At 46.0% G+C, this 26,690-nt stretch overlaps 1 protein-coding gene across 2 annotated transcripts in view; it reads left to right on the top strand.

The window, feature by feature from the left end:
• Nucleotides 1-26,690, top strand: part of EFNB3 (ephrin B3) — a 409,020-nt gene that overhangs the window by 281,129 nt on the left and 101,201 nt on the right. The window lies entirely within an intron of this gene.

Here is a 26,690-nt window from a genome sequence, read left to right as displayed (position 1 = left end):
TGTCTGCAACCTTCAGCTCTCCAGATGTTTTGGACTGCGACTCCCATGGCCCCTCATTATTGATTAGGCTGGCTAGGACTGATGACAGTTATAGTCCAAGACACCTGGACTGCCAAGGGTGGCAGACCACTGGGTTAGGGGTACTAAGCCTAGGCGGTCTACAGAGTGTTTGTAAAACCCCACACTTGAGGCCGACTCCACAGGGCCAATGCAAGATGGGTGATGAGTTTTGGGGTTCCTTCCAATAGGAGTCAGCATACCGAAGACTCTCAAAGTGCATAACACCCTCTCAAAGTGCATAGACTGCATAGCATGGCAACAAGCAGAACAGAGCTGATGGGTACAGTGCTTTAGGCAAATAATCTCAAATTGCATAGACTGCATAGTATGGCAACAAGCAGGACAGTGCTGATGGGTACTGAGCTTTAGGTGAAGACTCTCAAAGTGCATTGACCGCATAGCATGGCAACAAGCAGAACAGAGCTGATGGGTACTGAGCTTTTGGTAGCTTTTTGGGTGAAGAAGCCATAATATTCCTTCCATGCCTTAAAATGTGAAAGTCATTCCATGTTTTTGGAAGTAAAAAGAATTCCATGACAACACAGCAGAAGTCGATTGTAAGGTGAATTCTCCTGCCTTCTATTTTTCAAGTCTGAAAATATAACCGAAAACAATGCAGCAAGGTGAGGTGGACAAGTTCCACCTCACCTTGCTGCATTGTTTTCGGTTATATTCGGTTGTTATATTTCGGTTATATTCGGTTGTTTTCGGTTCCAATATGGCCGCCCACCAACGAAAAGTCAAGGTACCATCATCCTCTTTACACATACTTACTGAAGGTTCACCATTCAAAGACATATTGTAAACACTGTTCAAACCAAGGAAGTCTTTGGGGGTCATTATGAGTTGGGTGGTAAGGGATACCGGGCACCGGTAAGGAGACCAGTGCCGGTAATCCCTTATTGCCCAATTCCGAGGTCCCTTAGCGGGAACCGCAAAAGACGTGTGGTCGGACCACACGTTTTCTTTACGGGTCCCACTAAGGGACCAGGGCGCCAATTACGGGCCTGCTATTCACAGGCCCGTAATTAGCGCCTTCCTCATTCCCATTGCGCCCTATGGGGGCTCAAATGGGAATGGGGAATGGTTGGTTGAATGGGGACTTACCGGGTCCACACAGGTCGGAATGCCCCGGTAAATCCCCATTCAACCACACCGCACCCGGTTTTGGAGGCAGCCATGGCTGCCTCCAAACTCGGAATGAGGGCCTTTATGTTTTGGAAGTCCCGTTGCTTTTCCTGGACGTCTGAAAGGGGCTTACCTTTGGCACTGTACGGGGGCACAGCTGGAAGTGTAAACGGCAGTACGGTAGAGTGCGCCGCTTCCGTCCACATCATCTGGAGGCTTGTGCCCTTACACAGAGGGCCCATGTGCCCAGCCCTACTGCCATACCTGCATTACTGTGCCGCGTTCGGGATGCCTCTTCTTCGGAGGGGGGCTGCCTGGCTTCTGAGAGGGAAAGGGGAAATGCTGAGGATCTTCGGCACAGCTCTGCGGGTGCAGGTAGTGCCCTAGCAGGAGCTGCGGGTAGATGTGCACTGGCAGAGCCTCGTGTGAGCTCTGCCAGTGGAACCTGGGATGCGAGGTGCATTGGCAGAGCTAGTGTGTCTCCCAACCGGAATTGCCGAGGATATTGCATGCCATGGCAGAGCCGCGGGGGGAGGAGGGGTTGCAGCTAGAGGTTGATTGGCAGAGCTAGTGTGTCTCAGAGCAGAGCCCCGGTGGGAGGAGGGTTGTAGGTAGTCAGAGGTGCATTGGCAGAGCTAGGTTGTCTCCCAACCGGAATAGTAGAGGATATTTCATGCAATGGCAGAGCTCCAGGGGAAGGAGGGGTGTAGGTAGAGGTGCATTGGCAAAGCTAGTGTGTCTCCGAGCAGAGCCCCGGTGGGAGGAGGGTTGTAGGCAGCTAGAGGTGCATTGGCAGAGCTAGGGTGTCTCCCAACCGGAATAGCCGAGGATATTGCGTTCAATGGCAGAGCTCCGGAGGGAGCAGGGTTGTAGGTAGAGGTGCATTGGCAGTGCTAGCGTGTCTCATAACCGGAATAGCCGAGGATATTGCATGCAATGGCAGAGCTCCGGAGGGAGCAGGGTTGTAGGTAGAGGTGCATTGGCAGTGCTAGCGTGTCTCATAACCGGAATAGCCGAGGATATTGCATGCAATGGCAGAGCTCCGGGGGGAGGAGGGGTTGCAGGTAGAGTCCGAGGTGCATTCTCAGTGATGAAATACAAGGGCGAGGGGGGTGGTGTTTTGGCGCATCTCTGTGCCAGCCGAGACGCTGGCCTAGCACCAGGGCTGTGATTTGGTGCTGATGTGGCCTGGAAATACTTGCTGGGTCCCAGTACTGGGATTTTGGGGCTGTTGCAGAAATCGGGAGTGCATTGGCGGCGCCCTGCATGCGTGCTGCCCACCGCTGAAACAGAATGGGGCTGTATGCCAGGATGGGGGTGCATTGACAGAGCTGTGGCGAAACCTTTATCAATCTTAGACTTGATTTTGCAGAAATCCCTAATTCTCTATTAAATAAAGGCAACCGTTCGTTTTCGGGAGTGCAGGGGGGGGTGGGAGGCCAAGGGGAGCAGGATGTCCTCGTCGTTGTTGTCTCTGTTAAACTCATGGAAAAGGGCAGATCCGAACCAAAATGGCAAGAAAGAAAGGCTAACGATTGCATAATCCCTCGCAGTCCTGGCTAATGAATCAGGACAGCTCAGCTTGTTAACAGGAAGCTGGCGGGCCTGGGGGTGCTCTCCCGTCCAAGGACCCGGAAGGTGTAACATATATAATGAAGCCTGGTCTGCCTTTAGACGCCAGCTGTCAGAAGCGATCTGATGAGACGTAAAGGGGATTACAGGGTGGCAGGAAGGGTGGGGGAGGGTCTGGACCCCAGCGAGCAGATTTTTCAGATCTTTGGATAGTGTGAAAGTGTACGGGGAGTGGCGGGTCACGCCTAATCCTCCCTCTTAGGAGTGCGTGCTTAGCCGTGCCCCCGCAACTCAGGGAATGAGGGCACTTATGCCTCTAGCTGTTGCTCATCTCACTGGATTTCCTGTTGACCTTAATCATTCCACATACCCAGGGCAGGGGCAGTTATGGGAGTTCTCTTTTTTGTGCTCAAATAGGAACCTATTGGCCAAGCAATCCTTACAGTTTGCTTGTGAGCGCCATATCTTCATATGTCGTACCTATGTAAACACCTCTCTCCAAAAAGTGAAAAGGTGCTTATTATTCTGGGTAATTTTAGAAGAATCTTATTCCCCCTCTGGGCATCCTTTGGGTACCCCTAGGGGGCCCGCACCACAGTTTGAAGACCACTGGGGTAGAAGTGCAAAATGACAGCAGAAGGTGACTTCTGACCTCTCCCTTCCCTGACTGTTGAGGAGGGCTGGCCTCTCTTCCTATATATATTATATATATATATATATATATATATATATATATATATATATATATATATCTCCATATATATCCATATATAGGATAACCCATTTCTGCTGTGTCACATATGCCACAACTCCACCCAGCAGCCAGGGGCATTCTGTTAACTATAGCTCTGAGGACACAGCCCCTTTACAGTAAAGCTCATTCTGGGACCCATAGCCCACGCTTCTGGCTTCTGTACTAAAGAAGTGAATGCGGTCATAGTATAGTGATTTGGGCAGCGACAATGCCTGTGGTGGCATTAGTAATGAGTGACGCACAATGGATTCTGGGACTTGTAGTCCTGTCCCGGGATCAATTCTGAGTGGTACAGAGGATGTGTTCGATCTTCCTGTATGCATTGAAGGAGCAGTGATGTAATCCTCTGTGTCTGTGTGCTTTGTAGAAGATAAAGCAATCTGGTATATGTTTTCAGTACCTAGGCAGGTGAAGGCAACATGCAGCATTTTATGGGAGAACCAGAGCTGATCCACCACTCCTAAAGGTTCTCATCTGCTAAGGAGGAAGAAGCTTCTCAGCGGCGGGCCTCACCTTACGGAACCACCTTCAAAGTACACTTGTCAAGCCACCCCTTTATAAAATTCAGGAAACTCCAAAGACTAGGCTTTTCAACCAAGATTGGTGAACTGGCGCGCTAGACTTAAACCTCTTCACTTAACCTTTTCCTCTTCCCACACTTTCCCCTTTACCTTGCCGTCACTGTATGTTGTTTTTAGTGCTAGTAAAAACACATTTAGTGGTGTGCGCTGTGCAAGGAAATAAACATAACACACATGGTATATGCTATAAATAACATACAACACACAAGGCTGTTTTAGGCATATGAGTGGCACCTAGGTACGGTATACCTGGCATGCAAGTCTAGACCTGGGCATACGCTGATGACAGATAGGTGCATTTTGCTGCACCCGGGCATGTGAGGCTTCCCCCATCGTATAATGGTAGGGTCTCAACATAGGAGGCTGCAGCTAGAGTATTATAGCATTACTTATCCAGCTGAGGCTACCACTGGGCTGTAGTGAGTATATGAGACTGCAGGAATAATTAAAAACAAGCCTTACCTTTTGGCTGATCATTTTTACATAGATCCTATTTCCACGCTGTTGCGCACCCACGTGTGTGGGCGGTGCCCTACGCCTGGCCTAGTAGAGCGGCGCATACACAGCTCAATGCATGGAACTGCCCCAATTTAGGGTACCCGAGGCAAGTTGGTGGGGACGGAGATAAAACGGTGCATCGTGTATGCCCTGCAAACCAAAAGAATAGCTGAGGGAGAGGAGAGGAAGGCTGTGCTGTGGAAATGACCCTGAAAAAACTGTCTGTCCCTTCAAACATCTATGAAGAAAAGCAGGAGCCCCGCTTTAATCGAATGCTCCACATATGAAGCTTGGAGCTGTTCACGGTGATGCACATTAACTGGCGAAAATTAAACATTCTGCATACATTGTTACTTTCAGGTGTGAGTGAGCAAATAGGTTCCTTTGAAAGTTTGTCTAAAAGGGTACTATACTGTTCTGCATTCCCCACCACCCCATCCCACCCTTCCCACCCTTGAAACAGCCGATATTCGCTTTCGTCCAAATTTGAATTTCAAGTTCTTATTTGGCAACAGGGGGGATGGCAAGGATCGTTTTTTGGGCAACCTTGATAGGCAATGTTCTCTCTTGGCCATGGTTGGGCAGGAGAGGCTTTATTTGTCCACAGCTGAGCTGCACAATTCACAGCAGTTGGGCAGTGGAGGGTGTTTAACTACGGTTGAAATCGGGGTGGTCTTCTATGGCCACGTCGTATTTTCCCCGTTGAGCCATAGAGGTTCTTGTTTGGACACGGTTGAATTTATCACTTTTCTGTCCAACAATGAACTGTGGGGGTCTCTTATGGATAGGTTCAACTGCAAGATATTTTTTGGCCAAGGTTAAAGTGTTCTTATTTCATCTAGGTTCAACTGCAGGAATTCTTGTTTGTCCAGAGTAGAACTGTGAGGATGCGTGTGCATCCGCAGTAGAACTGTGAGAATGCGTGTGCATCCGCAGTAGAACTGTGAGGATGCTTGTGCGTCCAGAGTAGAACTGTGAGGATGCGTGTGCGTCCAGAGAGAGTAGAACTGTGAGGATGCTTGTGCGTCCACAGTAGAACTGTGAGGATGCGTGTGCGTCCACAGTAGAACTGTGAGGATGCTTATGCGTCCACAGTAGAACTGTGAGGATGCTTGTGTGTCCACTGTTGGATTGCACTCTTTTATGATAGGAGATTGTTAGCTGTGGAAGTTATTGGTTGCCCAGTGACGAGCTACAGAGGTCTTGGGTGGATAGGATAAACGGCAAGGTTCCAGGTTCATCACCGACGCCCGTTGAACAGGGTTCTTGTTTGCCCAACATTAGACTGCAGAGGCTCCTATATTTACAGCATTTAATGGTTCTTGATGCTAGTGGTTGTTTTGCCACAGTTGTACTTTCGTGATTCTTGTTTGGTCAACATTGCACTGCAGTTGTTCTAGTTTGTTTCTGGTTAAATACAAGCCATCTTCTTTGGTCACAGTTGAACTCTGGTGGTTGCTCAGTTGAACTGCAGAGGTTCTCGTTTGGCCACAAATGAGCTGCAGAGATTCTTGTTTGGCCAACATTGAACTGCAGTGTTTCTTCTTTGTATATGACTGAAACGTGAACAGTCTTCTTTGGTTACAGGTGAACTGTGGTCAGGGGTGCTGCTAGGTCTGGAAAAGATCCTGGGCTACGCTACTGCCAGGACTCGGGGCTAGGTAGGCTTGTGGCTGGAGCCCCTGAGCTTCTATCCGGGGCTAGTACCAAAAGACTCTGGCCTTTACCCCCACCACCTACTAGCCCCCACTAGCGACGCCTCTGAGCGTGGTGGTTTCTGTTTTGCAACATATGAGCTACAATGATTCTTATTCGGCTAACTGTTGGACTGTGGTGGTTTCTGCTTGTTCTTGGTTAAATGTGAACAGTCTGCTTTCGACTACGGTGGTCCTTGTTTGATCACAGTTGAGGTGCAGTATTTTTTTATCTGGCCAACTTTGAACTGTGGTGGTTCTTGTTTGGCCACATTTGTTTATGTAGTGATTCGTGTTTGGCTAATTTTAAAACGTGCTGTTGAACTAAGGTGACTCTTGCTTGGTAGTTCTTGCTCGGCCAACACTTAACGGCTGTGGTTCTTGGTTGAAATGCATCTCCCTTTGTCACATTTGGACTTCGGTAGTTCTTGTTTGGCTCCAGACTGGATTTTTCCTGGTGCTGAAACGTGAGCAGTCGTCTTTAGTCAAAGTTTAACTGCGAGGGCATTTGTTTGCCCGGTATTGAGCTGTGAGGTTAAACTCTTGTTTGCCTGGGAATGATGAACTGGGAAGTGTTCTGGGGGAGCCTGAACTATGATGCTACTTTTTAGGCCGAGGTTGCAGCAAGGCGTTTCTTCCCTAAGAAATCCTGTGGCGGGAGGGTGTCAGGGGTGGGGGTGGGGAGCGCAGTGGGGCCATTTAACTCATTACCAATGCCTCACTTATCTTTATTAAGGGCTGAGGACCCAGCTGGCTCGGCCCCTTTAAAGGCGGCCCCGCTCTGGAGGAATGCCGCCGCTGTCGCCCATTCACGGAGGCCGTCCGAGCGCGCGTAATGCCTCCTGACGTCCCGGCTCCCAAACGCCCCTGGCATCTGCTGCAAACGGAGAGAAAAGAGCTACAATACATATTTTTTTTTTATTTAACAAAGCCCCGCCACCGCCTCTCCATGCGCTCAGTAAATGCACAAAGATAAACATACACGCCGACAAATCCCAAAATGTCGGGCCCTCGACATCCGGGAGTTGGAACCGCTCACGCGACTTGCACGCGCTGCTGTGCTGGAATAGTGCATACAAAACTCGCATTTAAATGCTTTGCAAGTCATTCACCATCGTGTTGCGTCAGGTGCACCTTGGCGTGCTCATTTCTCGTGATTTTATTTATTTTACATCTTGTCCTTTCCGAAAATGTTTGTTTTCTTGTTTCTTAGTCTTCAACTGGCGGTGACCTTTGCCCGCCCTCTCATGTTACCCCACCCTCCCCTGGGAGGGCAGGACATTATTACATCTCAATGCTTGTCAGAAAATAGTGAATTACATGCAAGTTTGATCAGAGGGGGCATGTGTATGCATTTGATAATAAGCTGAAAGAAATACTAGCGTTGCAATGCACAGTGGATGCTACACTCGGGGTACAATTCAGAAAAGGTGAACGAGACAGTGATATGATAGGTTATTTATGACGCACTAAATAGCCAGAGGGTTTCTAAGTGGGACCCGGGGATCGAACCTGTGTTGCTCCGTGTCATCTTGTTTCCAAGGCGATCACTTTGCCCATGAGCTATCCTCCCGAGTGTGTAATGGAAATGGTAGGCTTGTCCTTTTAATAAACTACCTTCAAGGTGCTTACTTTTTTTGTTCTCTCGGTGGCTTGGAAATAAAGGTATGCTTAAGCAGACACGCTTTCATCCCAGTGGTCACGGAACACTGAATTAATTAAATAAAAGTAGCCCAAAAAAAAAAAAAACAAGACGCAGATGAGATGCAGGACAGCCGATAGCAAAATATATACAACCGATAAAACGATCTTTTTTGGTAAACACCCGTGTCAAAAAGCACAGGTAACTGTTTAGCAGCGACCTGTACACGCATGTTCGTGCTGGTAACCAAACCAACACCCGTGAAGTGATTAGTCCATCAAAATCCGTGAGGCGTTCGCCTAGTGGGCTAATGGGTGCGTGGTACAGGAAAGGCAGGGTTCTGGTATTAAACCTTTTGGGATCGCCGGAGATGGCCCACCCCAAAATGAAGTATGTATTACATAATTATGACACGCTAGTCATATAGCACTTTCACTGAAGCGGTGTACAGAGTACATATTTACATACAATTATCAGCCAACCGAAATTAGTACTCATTTTTCAACCTCAGGAGGATGAGAGGCTGAGGTGGCCATGCCTGGATTCAAACCTGCGATCACACTGCGACCCCCCCACAGCGAGCAATGAACCCGCTGAGCTATCTTACCAATGGATTAAGCTACATGTTCTGCAGAGGGAAGCTCAAAGGTGACATCATTTGCACCATGGGGGAAAGGAACGATAGGTGGAGTATGCCCGAGGCATGCAAACTTCATGAAGGGCAAGAGGTGGCCGTCTCCATTGGGAGTGCACCCCTGGAATCAGAAGCCATGGCATGAGACTGCATGCTGGGGCTTCAGAAGAGGGGCAGGGATGCCATCAGCTAGAGGTGGGGGAAACTGACACGAGCAAACTCCACAAAGAGCCGTCAAGAGCAGGCAGACCGACAGGGCCACATCCAGCCATGGCATTCATGGAGAGTTAACTGCATTGGAGACTGTCAATCTAAAGACACCCTTGGTTTTGTTTCCTAAGTTTCATTAAACGTTTGGAATTTCGTGGATTTGCGTTAAATACATTATTTGTTCAAGCTTGTAAGGTAGATCTTTGGGATAATGTGCAGGAGTCAGCAGGTCAGAGAATCCCGCCCTAGCATTCTTCTGAGGGGGATAAAATGAGCACCACTGACAGGGGGCGAGCAGCACCTGTTACCAGTCAAGAGCTGGGAGCATGGTTCCAGAATGAATTCCCGCCAACCCCTTCTGCTCTCTTATGCTGAGGCGCCTTCCTCCTGTCCTTCGCTGCACCAGTGCCCATTCTAGTTTTCATCCGGCATAACTGAAGCCTGCAATTCCCTTTGCAAGACAGGCCACTCGTTTAGGGCACGGCCAAGACACCTGCAATCTCTCCTCTTCCCCCTCCCACTCTCCTCCTTCCCCGTTTCTCCCTCGCCCCACTTCTCCCTTATTCCTTTGGCCACCATCACTCTGAGCCATCTCCCTGACACCCATCCTCCTTCCGTTGCCTTCTTTTGCCTCATGCCACCAGGCATACCAGTGTTCATGGGAGGATAGCTCATATGTTAAGTGCCTGCCTCTGACTCGAGGCCAGCCTGTGTGTCGCAAGTTCGAATCCCGGCAGGGCCAACTCCAGCCTTCATCTTTCATAAATAGCTACTTCAAAGCAGCAGAATCCAGCATTAAGAGACACACAATACACGAACCCCAACCCCTACACTTTAGGTAATGAGTCTAGTCCCTAGTCAGCCTCTTCCCCTTCGATCACAATACCCCAATGTGCACATGGTGTGCAATATATCTGTTTGGGAGAAAGACAGAGGTTTACAGCGGCAGAGTGAGAACGTGACCTGTACTGCTGAGGCCAGGGCAAGGAGTGTGGGATGATAGGTAATGTCGTGCTTTGCTGGGATCTATGTGATTATTATAACGGCCGAATATGCCTATTTTTTTAACCCTTTACACCACATATATATATGCGGGGGGATGCCCCTGCAGCCCTTCTCATATTAATATTATACTCTAAACCCCCACACATATTTGTGTTGTAAGGCAGCGGTTAAAAAAAAAAGTCGGCATTTTCGGCCGTCTTAATTCCCAGGTTGACATTTTTGTAAAATCCCTTTGCTGTGCCAGGTTATCCCTTGCTATACGTTTCCTCTTGCTTGCTGGCTCAGCTGTCTTGCTCCTCATTGACGTGTTGCTCCATGGCTGTGTTACACCCTTTGCTACCCAGTCCGAACCCCGCCAGTAACTTCTCCCTGCAAAATGTTGCAGCGGTTTGATGTTTGGTACCTAATCTGCAACCATATTTACCCCATGAATCCCCTACCATAGCTGACCTTACATCTCATCACACCACCTACCATTCTACACAAACACAACAACCAGAACCACCCCTAAGCACATTGTATAAAGTGACTCGTGTCACCACATACTCCCATGCCCGAACCGTGCACTAGTCGACAGACCACCCGACACAACCATAGCATACAGACGCAGCATAAATGACACAAGAGGGATATCCAACATGCTGTCCCCTCAGGATACACTCGGGCCATGTCCCAAAGGATGCCTAGAACACCTGGAAGCTTACCCGCACACAGACTCTTTCCTTATGATCTGCACACATCAACACAACAGCAAACCAACCTTACACTGCCCCTAGTAACCGAATCCCACAAAGTCTCCTGCAGGTTCTAAGTACCAAGAGACCATGAAAAATGGCTAAATCCCAACAATATAACATATATAAAAACACCAAAACCCAGAAGAGAAAATTCAGTCTGGGTCATGCACTACACACATGGCCACCAATGCCTTCGTGTTCTTCTGCTTCCAGCTTCCTATGTTCGCAGGCTCTTGCATTCTATTTGCTGATAATATTGACGTGAAATAATGCCCTTTATTTGTTCTCCCTTGTGAGTATCGGTGACAGGAGCTGGTGTGAAATATATTGCATGAAATTAAAGTCTTCAATGGGTTAATTTTCATAATTAAGTGTGGCACGTGTAACTGTCAGCATTTCCCTTGGGCAAGCCTTCATTACTATTCTACTTGGCCCTTGAGATGAAGATGTCTGCAAAAGATTGTGCGATTTACAAGAGATGTAATTTTTCTTTTATCCCTGAAGAAGGCTTGCCGAAACCACAAGCACTGTTATCCTCATGATTTGGTTGTATTTTGACTAGGCAATTTATTCTGATTCTTCCAAGAACTAGGGGTATAACACGATAGGTGCCGTTAACCAGCGCAGTTAGCAGTTTTGTAAGGGAGGTGCCCTTTCCGAGAGCCCCCGCTCCACCGCAGTAATGTATCGGCACGAAAAGGCAGCAGAAGAAAACATTCTGCCCAGAGCCTACAGACACAGTTGGTGGTCATACAGAAGGAAAGGTCATGTGCTTTTTCAACAAGCGAATGGGGAGGGGGTTCTTTGTTGGCATGTACCCCTCTTCGGCGAGCAAGCTCCTTGATTGAGCAGGACATGTGAAAGAAGGCCCAAGTCTTCTCAAATGGGCTTGGACATCAGACCTACAAGATTACTTAACAGCTCAAAGTTTCTACCTCCCCCTCATTCTCCAAATGTCAATGCTCATGCTTCGAAATACTTTGTCATTTTCCCACTTGCGCCCCATATCGCGGCATGGGGGATGCTGTCGTGTTCTCTGTACACATGGCGCAGTTGTACTGTCTTGCAGCATCTCTTTGTTAACCGAATTCATGGATCTTTCCAGAACACTAACAGCTCGTAAAAGTCACATACATTATACTTGATGGTGTTCTGAGGACCGCCATGTCAACTGTTTTATGTTTTTTGTGGAAAGTACATCTGTTCCTACCCCAAACCGATGTTATTGTGCAGAGCGGGGGAAGAGGCATCACCTGCGCCGAGCTCTATCCTGCCGCACGCTATTTCTTTTGTAGTTGTAACGCGTATCCTGGGTTTGAGTCGTTGGTGTCCCAGGCATAGCGTAAGAACTCATTAGAGGAGGGCATGGTAGAAATCCCGCATTACTTTGAGAAGAGGCGGTTCATCATCCTCAGTGTCTGAGGCGAGAGAGTTTGGGGGATGAAAGGATGGATGGACGCACTGGATAATGGTTGGCTAGGGTGATGGGTCAGGGTATAAAAACAAGATATACTACTTTAATAAAAGGGACGGGTCGAACATAAATGCCACAGTTGGAGCGAGACGTGGCGAGGACCCAGGGAAACATTTTTGGCTGATGAATTGATGCGGACGACGAGGACCTAGAGAAAAGTGTGTTTATGAAATGCATGTAGACGATTAAGATCCAGGGAAAAGGCATGAGGTTGACCTATTTATTAGATGTGGACTCAGGGAAATTATATGTTGATTACATTTAAATTGCTGGGAAGAACCAAGGGAAAAGGAGACACAAAAGACGGAGGGACATGGTTATATATTGAGCTGATACGAAGGCAGTGCAACATCTCACTAAGTTAAGCACTCCAAGCACAGGCATGAGGTTACTATGGGTCAGTCGCCAAGCAATCAGATGTTTGTTTCCAAAGTCAATAAAAGGGGCAACAATGAGTGGAGTAATAACACTATTAACTGAGACACCGAGCGATCATTCAGGTGATGATGTACGGTAAATGAATGATCTGTCTGTCCATCCAAATATTCACCCACCCATGATGTATTACGGTCCTATGATACCAGTATGGAATTCTGAGGTGGAAAGGCGAGTGGTTATAAATGACAGAACCTAAAATGGAGATGTTGGAATATATTAGGCTATCGTTACATTGCAAATCCTCAAAAATTGACAGTTATGGTGAGTGACGCAACTCTAACTCCCCCTCGCATGCACTGATCATGATGTCACACGTGTCCTCACAGGGGACATCATCATTGACTTCACTCATGACATCACATAATGCATCGCAAGTACAATTAATGATTGCCCAGGTACATCAACTAAATATACATAACAATTAAATATCAATTAGATCAAGTATTGGTGTAATGCACTGAGGATCGCTACTCTAGCTCCTCTGAATTAATGTCAAGAAAAATGTCAAGCACCTAAGTAGATGCACTCCACTGCACCCTAACATGGAGTTACGAACCGCCTACCGAGAATCAAATGGTTCTCTAAGGAAATACAAATCACTTTTCACTATACATTCAACATGTATTTATTTGGTTGTATACGAATTGTTCGAGTCACAATTGCTCGAATGACAATTGACCTCACAATTGACCGAATTGTGAAGGTCAATTTTTACATATGTACGGGGGGAAACCCCCTGCAACCCCTCACCCAACGTAAAACCCCCCACCAAATATATATATATATATATATATATATCACCAAACCGATATGCATATATATATATATATATATATTTATATATTCGGTCAATTGTGAAAAGGTCAATTCGGACCCTTGAAATTAGGTCAATTGTTCATTCTAACAATTGTGTTCGAACAATTTGGGTAATAACATTTATTTACAAGAAAAGTTTCTTCTTTCTAGGTCCATATATCAGTACATTAACAACGGTAATACCAAGGTGACAATGGTGCTCCACTTCAGACTCACATGTCTCTAATACAATCCTCATTAACTCCACCAATACAATTTAGTAAAAACCCAACATAGCGACCATCATGGGACCACTTAATTACAACCAGAGGACACGCCTACCCGACAAAAAAGGCCTGGGGTGGAGGTAACCGAATCTCAAAACAAGCTCTGAGCTGAGGGGTGTCAGGTTCAAATGTAGGGTAGTAGATTACCCTCAGTCATGCATGCAGTTCATAAACTCTGCCCTGTATAAGCCCATGGTCATCCCCTCCTTCCCTGGTTTTCTAATAGCCAGAGGGATCAACAGGCTTTCAACCCAGTCCTCTACTGCAGGGCATTTAAATGGATCAGTTACACCACAGATCTCTGGGAGTAGTTAAACACTGCAGTCGGGGGTTCCAGGAGGAGGTATGTGCCAGTCGCATCCGCTCAAAACCCTACCAGCCGCCTTCATTTCCAGAATATATGTGCCAACGAAGCCCTGTTCCTGCAAGGTCCTCGACTCAGAGGAAGGCGGAATATTTTCTCAGGGGACCAGTAGTGGCACATAAGCACACGCTGCGTTGTGTATCTGAGAATTAAGATTGCATATGCTTTTCCTCGTGCCTCCCGGTGGCTCTCAAACATTTTCTTTACTCACTGTCAGTGGGACTTCCTTATAGTCCCTGTACCTGAGCATTAGCCAATATCCTCTGAACATGGCCTGACCTCGAAACTCCTGAGCATAGTAACACAGACATTTCTGGCCTGTGTGATAGTCCCACTGACGTTAAAGCGTAGAGGGTCTCAGGAAAGTCCTTCAGGTATTTTCCTTCCTCCCTAGTCAGTCACTGATATTTGAACTTTAAGAATTCAAAGGTTCTTATCTAGCTCCCTGGCCCAAGCACCTTTTATCCCACATGATTCTCACTGAGATCCAAGTGTGCTCCAGCACCTTGAAGCGTCTTGTGTGCTAGATAGAATTACCAATAGCGATCTCGGACCCAAATAACCGGACAGACACGAAGAATATGGCAAAGTACTACTTTATTATCAGCATAAAATAAAGTAGGGCAATCTAGCGAACAACAAGCTGTAGTACACTCACTCACAGCCAAATTTGATTATACAAAGGTGTTATATCTTGATATGTGTCATTTATGACCTCATACTATGTGGCATACTGTAAAACGTATTATAGGGAGGGATTGGTTAAGGGAACATACATACCTACATATCATGTAAGTATTAACAATATTACTGGTTGCCCCTTATCTGGTGGGCATGCCTTGAACCACCTCTAAATACATATAGTACAGATTATAGCAGAATAATGGCAGCGGATTGGCCTCTGCAACATTGTATAGGATGTTGCTGCATAGATGTTCTAATTGGTTGGCATGCTTTCCCAACCTTGAACTTTCAGTTCGTTAGCAGCATGTAAGCAAAATGGACCCCAGGTGCCGAGAGTAGCATCGGGCTACTCCCCACGTTCCCAATTAGTCCATCATCTCTCATTGGTCCGGCCCCAAGCCAAGGCTTCTCCTTTGTAGTTGACCTTGCAGCCTGTTCTCTATTCAGGGACTTCTAAGGGAGTGTAGGCACATCATTATCTTCGTCTGGAGCTTAATGAAGAGCCCTTGTTTTCGACTTCTGAATCACGTGTGAGGAGACCACAAATTACTCCATTTCGACCTTCAATTTACTGCTATTTGATTAATTTGTGCTGTGTGTAATTACTCCTCTCGGCCTCCAGAGACTTGCTCACTCCACCTTGTTATAGGCCTTTCGCATGTTTAATTGCCCAATACTTCTCTTTACCCAATCTAAGAGAAATATGTCTCATGTTCATGGCTCATCTTTTTGACTCCGCTTGTGACTTGTAAGTATTCCTTGAAGTAGCATCCTTGATCCCAGGCCAATAGACTACTCTTTATTCCTCAAATAGAGCTGCTTTTCCAGCATCTCCTGACTTTGCTGCCCTGGTCTGTTCCTGAGGTAGCTTGATTGATTTCAACATGACAGACCCAATCCCAATATATAATAACCTTTTTGATTTTGGGACACAAAAATAACTAATTCATTTGTTTTATTATAATTGCACAACAACAAGGGGCATTTGTTTTTCTTTTGATCAACTAGTAAGAATACAGTTTATCAGTAACAAAATTGTCTCTTCAACTCTAAATTTTTTTTTTTTTCTGTTAGGATTTTATGTGTAACCTAAAAGTGACAAAGAAAAAATGTATGTTAATGTTCCCCACTAAGTGTTCTCATTCTTCTACACCAAATAATTGTATGTACTATTTATATCACTGATTTTTTATGTTTGCACATGTTAGATTTCACCATGTATGCTATTCTTGGTTTTTTTAACATAAAGCTTATACTTTGCATTTTCCATAATGCTTATGCCTCATTTGTGAAGGAACGACTTCCACTTCTTCCGCATGTAATATGTATAAATTACATTAGTTATACAGGTTTTGGATCAGATAAGCAATGATAATTAATTTATATCTTACACGGGCCAACCCTCTGATACACCAGGACTTTGTTTCGTTGTAATCTACAGATGATTTTTGACCCCCCTGGTGTGTCACTCCTGGGTCAGACCACTGCTGCTACATAGTGGCACTCTTTTTTGTATATATATGATTTCAACATGAGTCCGACATCCATCTTTCCATCATGGCCGCCCAGCCACGTTATGTTTTCTTCTGCAGCAAGCCTCTATATGCCTTGTCTACCTTGTATATCTGCGTATATATACTTATTAGTCAGCAGGTGACTTTATCTTCTTTGCACATATGATTTCTTCATATTCAATTACATATTTCTCTTGTTACTACAGTTACATCTTTATTCTTTAAATATTTGCTTATCATTTCAGTATGTCTCAGTATATTTCCTTCACGACGTCACTCTTCCCTCGTCAGATTTCACCTATTGCTCCATGATTTCCGATGGTGTGTACAGACATCCTTCCACCTTTTCAGTGCGAGGGTACATCCTATATGGTTGTCTGAGTGCATATCATCTCTCATACGCTCAACGTGGTATTGGGAAGATACCTGGTGTCCCACATAGGGCTCTTCTCCTGCTGTTCCAGTATGATGGAGGTGAGGGGGCGGAGCAAGGGATGACATACCCACCAGCTCCTAAACACACGATTACCAGTGTAGTCTCCGACCCTCCCACATAATTGCTGGATTACCCCATAAGGGGTAGTTACAATTCAACCCAGCTACACATTCGTTCCAATTTCTAATGATAAACCAAACTGTCTCAGGGGTTCTCTCGGGTTTAGGGGGCGGTCCACTGACAACAATGCTTCCAATTTATTTTCTAATTTCTTTACTTTTCATGAACAATTTCACTCATTTCAGGTACAATACATAGATCAGAATAAATTAACATTAAATAAAGCATCAATTTAACAATATGTTATTTTATTTTGCACTATGCAGAATCACCAGTGCAGTAGTCTCAAAGCCCCGAATCCTTGTCCAAGGCATATTGTGCCGTGGGCCAGGATCACCAATTCGTAGCCTACTGAGAACAGTAGACTGAGCAAGAGGGAAAGGAGTCTGCAGACACAAGGAGAGAGCTAAGCAGGGTTAAATGTTTATATCAATATCTGCCAGAGAGAGGCCACACAGATGGGTATGCGTTGGGTGTGGGTATGTGGTGAGCAGATGTATGCATTGGGATTCCAAGGTATCACGGCTGTGTCTATTTATTTCTAAAATTAAAGAATAATTATTCGGGGCTGCCAGCCAAACCCAGAAGCCAGCCAAATCCAAGAGTTGAAGAGGTGAGAGGTCAATATGGTTGGCAACAAAAGGCAAGGCAGTGCAATAAAACACAGGCCATAGGTGGAAAGTAATGATGCTTGTGTTCAGTGTAGTGCCTAAAGCTACAGTAAGGCCACCTCACAGCACTGCGGAGCAGGGGGGGGGACATCTTTCTTCCTTCCACGTAGGCACCAGAGCCAGCACTGAAGGGTCCCCTCGGCTCCAATACATGAAACAATGACAACCAATGAAACTAAACATCAGGCACTATCTAATCTAAATGCACTAGTACATACTATGGGCTGTATTGAAAAGAATATCTTAAATGGAAGCCTGTACTCTCCACTACTCGACCAAAACAACATATTTGAAGTTAAAATCTCGACTCTTCTTCAGGAGAGAGATTGCTCGTCGTCCTAGAATATATTTTAAAAAAAAACCTTACTAAAAGTTCACAATACTTCAATACAATCAATTGGAATTAGAATCCCATGTCTGTGCGAGGAAGCAATATATTATACACTGACCTCAACAGCAGTTGCTTGATCTAATAGACTTTCTGTCCTCTCATGGCCGATGTCATCCTAACTAGTGTAGAGAGAACATAGCTCACTGTTGCATCTCCATTTCTCCCTTAAACATCTCAGCAACTCTGCTGCATAGACATATTCTGCACCTCTCCTCAGATAGCTGTTCATTCCCAAAATAGCCTCAATGACTGGGAGTACATCAGGTGAAAAAGAATGTCGGTTTGTTAAGTTGTTTTCTTTACTGATAAAGTCAATGTCAGTACAGCGCAATTTCAATAAAAGCTAATGTCATTTATTTAGTAGTCCTCAATCTGTAGGGGAGGGAAGTGAATATAAGTGTGTATTTGATCATAGCTGAAGTTGATCTTTGTCTAGGCATGTTAATGGTTAACTTAACAGAAGAGTTAACTCAGTGTGTATATATCTGGCCTAAACAAACATCCAAGATCAGCCGGCAGCAATTCACGTCAAACGTCAACACCGACATCATCATGGAATTTAATAGATTCAGACTCCAGGAGTACCAGGCCAAAGGCTTATCCTGCAACCATAGGCACAATACTCAGCCCCAAAGAGCTCGCCTGGCAAAAACTGCTGGGTGTCACGAGCAGGGCAGGCGGCGAGTTATGGCTGCATTGCTGGCGCATTTCAGCGGTTTTTCGGTTTTGCGCTGTAACCATAACCTTCCCTCACCCCTCACTCACTACAGTGTTTTAGTTCATTTTACATGTTTTTATAAGAGAAGTCTGCCAACAACTCTATTTAATAGGTGATTTATTGTGTTTTGTTTTTCAATGATATACTCTGTCAATGCAAGCTTATGCCTGGTGGAGGCAGTGACTCTGCTAGCAGTGCCCAGTGCTGTCACTGTGCTTTACTCCACTGGCCCACAGCCATGCCCCGTGTTCATTGTGCTTGAGGCATGGCGTCAACCCATAGACCCCGGGCAGACTGACCCTACATCCAGTGCTATATACTCGGATCTGGGTCTGAATGCCGCTTGCGAAAGAGCGACATCGAGGAAGGCCACCCAGTAAAGGTCCCTCACCACAAAACGTCGCTCTTTCACTCCACCCATTCTTCTTGTCCATTTTGGAGGGTGAGGGGAAATCCTCCCCACAGTCCGCTAACCACTGTGTAGACCCTCAGAACCCTCACCCTGTCCACCCACCTGCATTCCCCCACTTCCCGTACTTAACTCATTGGCCTCAGCTCCACCTTCATTAAATTCTCCTATCCGGCTGGCCCAAAGCGCTACGTACTGTTAGTCGGCTACTGTGCAGTGGTCTTTTGTGCATTACGCTTTGGGCGCAATCGGAGACCGCAATTGATACTCATAAGTATCCGGAACTGTGGGCTGCAGTACTGTGCTTAGGGAATGGCTGCAAGTAATAGCTGTGAGTACTATTCGCATGCATAGCCACGTGCCTTGCTTCCTGCCTCTCTGCATACTTTGGGGTGCGGAATAGTGCTTGAAGGCAAGCTGTGCTCTGTTCAGGTACTCTGGGCAGGGGTACTGCTCTTGGGCAATGGCCTAGTGTGAAGTACCAAAAGGGCATGGATGCAGGCCACGCCTTCTGGGTATTGTTTCAAGGGGTACTGCACATGACACACTACGCTTAGGAATTCTCTGATCAACACCAGCAGAACATGTGTTTACTGATATCTTTGATGATGTCATTCATGCCAAGTGAGATCGCATGTGTTATGTCATCAGTGGTGTCATAGTCAATAGGGATGTCATGAAATATGAAGTTTGTGATATATTTGGGTTCATGCAGGCTACGTTCCAAAGCTAACTATACCATGGACATTTCAATATTTATTTGTTTTGGTTGGTACCTATAACATACCTTCAACATTCCGTTTTTCTGGGAATGTATTTGTTTTTTTATTGATGCAGGTTAGCATGTAATCCTAGCAGAGAACAAGTGTGCCCCTTTCGCTGAAGATACATCTAACAATAATAAAGATGTATGTGTGTCCGATGCAGTCATGCAGATGCAGTCATGCGCAGTAGAGACTGCCTGCTTTGCTTAATGTCACTGCTAGAGGGGGCTGTTGCCTTAGGATTTATAGTGGTCCTACTGTGTCCATTTCTTTCTCTTAACATAAATTACAGCAAACTACAACACATAAAATATGAACACTCTGAAAATGACTTTCTTTGCGCACTATATATATATATATATTTATATATATATATATGGCTAAGACGTACTTGTAAAACACACTGATTTCTTATATATGTGTATATATCTCGGTTATGGTTGCATCCACACAGCCCCTAAAATTGGGCAGCTATCGGTAGCTGCACAGCTATAACACCTCAATGCACTGTTCATGACATCTCACACATGGCATCACCCGCAGAATCACTGATGACCTCATCAATGACTACACCCCTACGGCTACCTATAGCCACAGTTTCGAGTTCTCCTACTCTGTCAATCTTTTACTGGAGAGTTGCAAATGTCTCCTACTGTGCAGGGTGTTATCTGTGGCACGGGCTACTCCACAGGATTAGGAGGAGGTCACATGACAGGAGCAATATCTTTGAAGGAGTCATAAAGGGGGGACATGTTATGAATCAGTAGGTTCTGGGAAATGAGTGGGTGAGACGTTGGGTGGGTGTGAGGTTGAAAGACGGACTAAATGTGTTCCCGGAGAAAGGCTCTGGACGCAGCAATATTCACGTCAGTAAGGGGCGTGGGGCAGGTGAGATGGCTACTATGGAAGGCTGAAGTGTAGGCTGGTTCCTAAAGCCTGCATGAGCGGGGCGAGTGGAATGGGTTGACTGGCCAAAAGAAGTGTTGTGTGTCAGCCTGGGTTTTTCTTCTCCACCTCTGCAAGGTTTCCACTCTGCCTTTTTTCCTCCCTCTCCTCTTTCCGATGATGTAGCTCTGTACGTGTCTCTATGTTGTGGTCTTCTCACAAGAGACACACCAAACTTTCCAAGCAAGGGAGACTCGTTTTTTAGAACTCTGACTGTGTATCTTGAGCCCCAGCTATGTTCAGTCGAACTAGATCCAACAGCAAGTAAGGTATGGGCTAGACCTGGGTGGGCATAACGGCACTGCCATTTGGTCGAGCAGGCCATACATGACCTGGAAGACGGCATCAGTGATGTGTAACACAAAGCACACGGACACGTTACTGGCAATGCCAGGCCCATGAATGCTCTCAAGGCTCTCCGGAGAAGTAACCCACTCCATATGCAGACAATAGAGTTCGTCTGCCGAGAAAGCCCTGCCATCAGCAATTTCGAACCATGGGGGATCCTAATAGTGAATGAAGACTCCAGTGGTGCGCCCCTCAGCTTGCAGGTCCCTGTAACACATTTTGAGAACCATGAAGGCTTTTTCAATTTCATCTGTCGCGTGACTGGAAAGCCTGTCTTTGAAGACGCATCTTACATTGTGTCGGCCTCTGGACATCCCATTGCTGTCTTATTTCCCAACTCGGCCTGTGCCGATGTCTGGCTTAGTAATTCTAGCGTTCATACATTTCTCCCATCAAACTCCCCCTCTGGGTTTAAATCCTCTTTTTATCACGTTCCGACCGCCCATCGTTATTGGTCCTAGGATTTGCGTCTATGCCCTGCAGTCTGGTTCCGCCTTCTATATCGCAGCCTTCCCCTGCATTGGCTTTGAGTCCACTGGTTCCAATCAAATTGTCAAACGGTTGGCGATAACAATCCAAAAAGAAGAACGCTGAGATGAAAAAAAGATCTATTTTGAATAAGGAATACCTAAACTCTATCTCTGGACGGCGCTATCCGGATCCTATAATGCGATTGTCTCGGGAGGATAGCTCAGGAGCTTGCCTTGGAAGCAAGAGGACACAGAGCACCACAGGTTTGATCCCTGGGTCTGCGCTTATAAACCTCTGGGTATTAAGCACGTTATAGATAACCAATCATATTTCTGTATGTGTTGGTGGCCATATTCGCATACATTCTGAGAATTAGAAAGTTCAGCACTATCCTGTCGTTGAATGCCTTGCCTCAATCCCCTTGTATTTTTGTTACAATATTGTACATGCCACTTGTGTTTCCCACTCTGCAACTGTTCCCTAAATTCTGGACACAAATGGCCAATATTGTTTGACTCTACAATCTATGATATGATATGATACGTTATTTATAACGTGCTTAATACCCAGAGGTTTCTAAGCACGGAACCTGTGTTGCTCCGTATCATCTTACCTGGGGATGGAACGTGTGTTGCTCTGTGTCGTCTTGCTTCCAAGGCGAACACGTTGCTGTTGAGCTATCCTCCCGAGACAATGAGTTGGTTGAAGAGTAGATGGATGAATTGGTGAGAGACTAAGTGGGTGAGAGGAAGGAATAATTTGTGTTGTGGGTGGATAAGTGAGCAAGTTAAGAAGTGAGTGTGTAAGTGGATAGACAACTTGGTGAAGAGGAAAAGGTGGGTGAGCAGGCGGACGGACGAATGTGTGAACAAATAATTTTGGGGATTGATGGGCGTGTGTTCATGGATAACGGATTGACTGGGGGGGGAGTATTTGAGTGTTGAAGTGGGAGACCCGATGGATGGTAGATTGTTTCTAGAACTCGTATCAATGATTTGACGTTTTCATATGTGATGTTACCAGTAATGTCATCTCTGATGCCATGTATGAAGTCCTAATAATAATTCTTCTTTGACAACGCGCAGTTTCCAAGCACAAGCCCAGCATTCAAACCTGTGTTGCTATGCGTTGTCTTGCTTCCAAAACAAACGGGTAACCCCTGAGCTATCCTGCCGGACTAAGCAGCGTATGCGAGAGATATGGTTACTTTATAATTACTTATGATCAGGAAACATGGACTGCGTCCTTACTTAGTGGACAGAAGTAGCGCAACCAGGGCATGGTCTATGGCCATGCACAGTGTGTACCATTCATATAATTTCAAATATGGACCAGAGCCATTGGCTTTGTGTGCACCACTGAGATACCAAAACAGACCTGTAGAACTAAGACCCAGCCTAGCACACACTACATACACCAGACAGCCTTGTAATATGCACGCCTCACAGGCAACAAAAGACCCAGCCTTTGGCCATACCCTGTGCTAATGGCAAGACCGGCACGTGTGCTTCTTACTTACAGAAGGCAGCCCAGAACAGTACACGGCTGTATCCATGCTTTGTGCACCACTTAAAACATAATGCCAATTTATAGACAGATAGCCATGTTCTGCAAGGCAATTTTTTGTTTTGCCCACAACATATACAGACAACAAGAACCAAGGGAAAATGGTGGTAATGTTGGTCTAAGAATAGATAATGTGATGTGTGAATAGCAGCTTAAGTGGGAGCAGATGGGAGATGGACACCGGAAAAGGGGTGTTGAGGTGAACAGTGACTGGACGCAAAATTAGGTAAAGGGCGGCGCACTGGCAGGGTGGTATGCGACTTTGCATGGGAAAAGGAAGCCGGGTGCACTGTTGGAGAATGCCCCACAGAGTGGGAAGAGGTGAGGGCCAACACATGGAACTTGCAGGGGGCACATGTTGCACATACCTGGGTAGGTAGGAGGAGGTTGCGCACGAATACAGGGATTAGAAGGTCGAGACTATGCAATGGATTGCGGGAGGTACTGTGTTAAAAGGGAGGTTGGAATTAAATAATTATCCACAAATTGAGAGAGATGGGTACCTTTGCATGGGCTGTGGAGAGGCTGTATGTTCCACTAACTTAGATAAATGAAAGGAGGTGGGGACCTTTGCATGGGCTGTGGAGAGGCTGAATGTTCCACCGATTGAGATAGATGGAAGGAGGTGGGTACCATCGCATGGGCTGTGGAGGTTTCACAGATTGAGAGAGGTGGGGAACTTTAATTAACCTTTTATAACGCTTTTAATATCGGAAGTACAGGGCCGGGATTCAAACCAGTGTTGCTCTGCCTAGTCTTGCGTTGCCCCTGAGCAATCCTCCCAGCCCGACCTTTTCATGGGGTGTGGAGGTGCTGAATGTTCCACAAACCGTGTACAGAGGATGAGCTTTGGATCTAATCATGGGATTAAGAGGTCGACAATGTGCCACTGATAGGGGCCGATAGGAGAAGGAAGGGCACTACAAATGAGATTAGGAAGAAGGTCCCACGGGTTGGGTTAGATGCAATGGAGCGAGTTACTGAGATTGGGCTGTGTATGAGGAGAATTGCCCACAGATTGAGTTATAAAGGAGGCTTAAGGCACGAGATATGGTGGTAGGAAGTGGCGATGAGCTGCCGATTGTCAATCGATCAGGGGAAAAGACTTGCTCCGCTGGAAAAGGGATCGAGGGAGGGTGTTTGCCATGGCTGGGACATTCCAAGGTTGACATTTGCTTTGCCAGGACTGGGTCAATTCTCAGGATAACCTCCATTCCGTTGGAGCCTTGGTGGGTGCGATGCATGCACTGGAGTTGAGCCCATTGTGTGGGTTAGGCCCTACCCACTGGAGGAATAGAAGAAGGGTAGGTTACCCTTTATTCAGCGACACCCGCTCTGCTTGAGGAATGAAGCTGTCTGTGGTGGTGCCGTTGGCATTTTGCTGGAGCAGTGGTGGTTAGGTGGATGTGGGCAAGTCGGTGAAGGCAGTACAGGAAACCGACAAAGGCGGATCCTCAGGAAATTCGCAGAAATATCGGCCTTCTAGCACCTGTGGAACTGGACCCAATCGATGCGCAGCCGCGCCAGGCCTACAGCGCAGGAGTTCACTTGTTGCAGAAACCAATTATGTCTCAACTTCACACCTACCTCGGGACGGCGGCGCGGGTGTTCCCTGGGGAGCCCAGTCCTTCATAATGTCAAGGATACAGACGTGTGTGTGCATGCCCTTCCGCGTGAGTTCCATTTCCGTGCGTGCATATATATTTGGGAGTAATGTTGCTGTGTCTGTGCCTCATTACGCGTTCTGTGCTTTATATTAGTTGCCTGGCTCGCATTCTGTCTCTGTGTGCACATCAGTGTGCCTGCATGTTCCCCTTCTTGTGTCTGTGTGCTTTCCTCGTTGTGTCTGCATGCCAGTGTGCCATCTTGTGCTTGAGGCCTAGTTGTTCCTGTCTGTGCCTCATCAGATCTGTGTGCCCCTCACATACATGCTTCTGTTTGTGTGAGCACCTTGTAGTGCGTGTTAAGCTGTTTCTGTGCACCCCCTGCCTGTGTTGTGCATGTGTACCGGTCTACCTGAAGATATGTTGCTGTGTCTGATGGCGCCTTATTAGATTTCTGGGCCTGTGGTGTGTTTGGGTATGTATGGCTCATGTGGTTTATTGCCTCTTTTTAATGTCGGATTGCTGTTTTCTGTGAGTGCCTATGCCCCTCGAGGAATGTGTGTGTATGGCCCTCTTTTAACTGTGTTGTTTGAGTGCCCTGGTATGTGTGTGTGATATGCTGTGTTCATGGGATTTATACCGTGCACAGCTGCCAATCTCATGGTCCCCAGGTGTGTGTATTGGGGTTATTGTCGCATTTCAGCTCTATGATCTTTTATGTCAGGAGTGGTTAGTTGTGTCTGTGGGTTTCTAGTTTGTATTTTACCCAGCCTGTGCGCGCCTCTCATAGCTGTTGTGTGTTTGAGCGTCTATTTGCGGCTTTGTGTTAGGGGAGTGTGTTTGAGTGTGTTTAACTGTGTCGGTGACCCCTCTCAAGTATTTGTGGTGTGTGATGGTGTAGGGTGTATGTATGTGATCTCGTGCACATTTGCATTTCTAGGTGGCAGTGAGGTTGTGTTTCGCCCATTGTATCAATGTGCCCCGTGTGTGACTCCTCTTATCAAGCAATCAAATGTTAAAAAAAAACAACGCATTAGTCCATAAAGAAAAAGATTTTAAAGGTGAGGCTCTTCCTAATATTGCATGAATTGACACATTCCTGTAAACACCTCATCATACATGCAGCGCGACCCCACTTAGCCATGTGACTCTTCAAGCACATGTTTATGGGTTCATAGTCATAAAGTCAAATGTCATAATGTCGAAAGTCAAAATGTCTAAAAAATAAAGTCGAAAAAAAAATGTTGAATTTCTTTTTTTAGTTGCTTTTTGATCGAAATGGCGGGGGTTGTCCCCCCTACCCCTCTTTTTTGTAATTTTTTGTTCTGTTTTACCCCTTTTTTTTAACCCCGGAACCCAAAAAAACATATAAATAAAAAATTAAAAATTAGACTTTTTTTTTTCTCAACATTGTTTTGGACATTTTTGTCATTCGACATTATTTTTCCGACATCATGACTGCACACCGTTTTATGGCCCCGCAATCCTTCTCTTCCAAGACATCCGGGGACATGAAACGGTTCTATGTGAAAATGTCCCCAGGAAAATGAAAACAAAATACAAAAATGTTCAAGGTCAATTTCCAGACAGACCATACAATCACCTGCGCTGCTACATAATCACCAGAGCTTTTCTATTTATTTAGTCAAAACCTAGGACAGTGTAGTAATGTAAAAATGTAGAAAGCAAAAATGTAATAAAAAAATGTCATTCAATACAAGCAATGCAAAGTGTGAACATGTTGCCAGCAATAAGGTCATTAAAGAAAGCTATTTTAAGTACGCAAAGGCACAAGGCTGTAACCCTAACAATGCCCCAAATCTCTAACACAATATCCACAATCACCCTAACTCCATTCCTAAACCTTCTCCTAACTCCAATAACAAACCTTATTCTACCATGAACTCTTACTGAACGCTAACCTTCAGTTTGCTGAAAGCCTTTTTCTTTGCATGTTACAGAACAAATAGAAAATGAAGTGACTTTAATGCAACCCCATCACCAGCCTGCAACAAATAACAAAGCCCCCACCCCAGCTCATATGATTGCTCTAATCCCAACCTTATCCATATTCTAACTGCAACTCTAACATTTACCATAATGCGTACTTACCCTAACCAATAGGTTCATCCAACCCTTCTCCTATGCCAACATCGCCAGCCCTCTCCAATCCCCC

Source organism: Ambystoma mexicanum, chromosome 1p, assembly GCF_040938575.1.
Source record: "Ambystoma mexicanum isolate Mex_15411 chromosome 1p, UKY_AmexF1_1, whole genome shotgun sequence".
NCBI lineage: Eukaryota > Metazoa > Chordata > Amphibia > Caudata > Ambystomatidae > Ambystoma > Ambystoma mexicanum.
Note: the sequence above shows the minus strand (reverse complement) of the source record. Positions and strands in the feature narration are given on the sequence as shown.